This window comes from Galeopterus variegatus, unplaced genomic scaffold (assembly GCF_000696425.1).
Source record: "Galeopterus variegatus unplaced genomic scaffold, G_variegatus-3.0.2 Scaffold12828, whole genome shotgun sequence".
Taxonomy (NCBI): domain Eukaryota; kingdom Metazoa; phylum Chordata; class Mammalia; order Dermoptera; family Cynocephalidae; genus Galeopterus; species Galeopterus variegatus.
The window spans coordinates 35618-36441 of NW_007738939.1; positions in this window are offsets into that span (position 1 = coordinate 35618).

Genomic DNA, 824 nt, shown 5'->3' on the forward strand with positions numbered 1-824 from the left:
TGCAACAGAGACTCAATAGCCTGGGGAAAATTTCCTGTCCTTGCAAGGTCAATATTTGAAATGGCAAGGCTTTGGAAAACCAGGCCCTGTGAAGTATATATGCTTTATAGTATATTCCACATAAGAGGACAGTCATGCCACCACAAATCACTACCCCAGTCACCTCTGAGGAGGTTTCAGGAAAAGTCTTGATCTCCCCCACACCCCATATTCTGTATGAGAATGAAGACGGCAGTAACAATTAGACACTTTATTCCCACTTTTTGTAATCAGATGGAATAAAAAAGTAGTCTTTATAAAGTAATCAAAGAATGATTGACTTATTTTCATACACCAGTTCTTCCCCATGTTTTCTTGCCCTTTGTTCTAGTCAAATCCTCTTTAATAAGCTCAGGCTGTGTACCTTAAGTCACTCATCTGACTGGAAAGGTGCAAGGAATTCAAATTTACATCCTGTTTTTCCTCTTGTCCTTAACAAAAGTTTGCTCACCCATGATCTAGACCGAACCCTGGGAACATTTTACCAAATAAAGGACACATGAATCCTATTTAATCCACAGTTTTGGAACTCAAGACCCCTTTTACCTTATTTGTGGAACTTGACAAGCTAATTCATATGGAATTTGAAGGGATCTAGAATAGCTATACCAATCTTGAAAAATAAAAAGAAAATAGGATTTGTTACAGGGCTCAGGTCTGGCTTTCAAAAAAAATAAAACCACTCAAAAGTCAAATGTTGGTGAAAAGGAAGTCAGCTCTTATTCAGGAACACCAATGTCCTGAGGAGAGATGTTAGGCTAACCCATCTCCGGTAAACCTGAAGG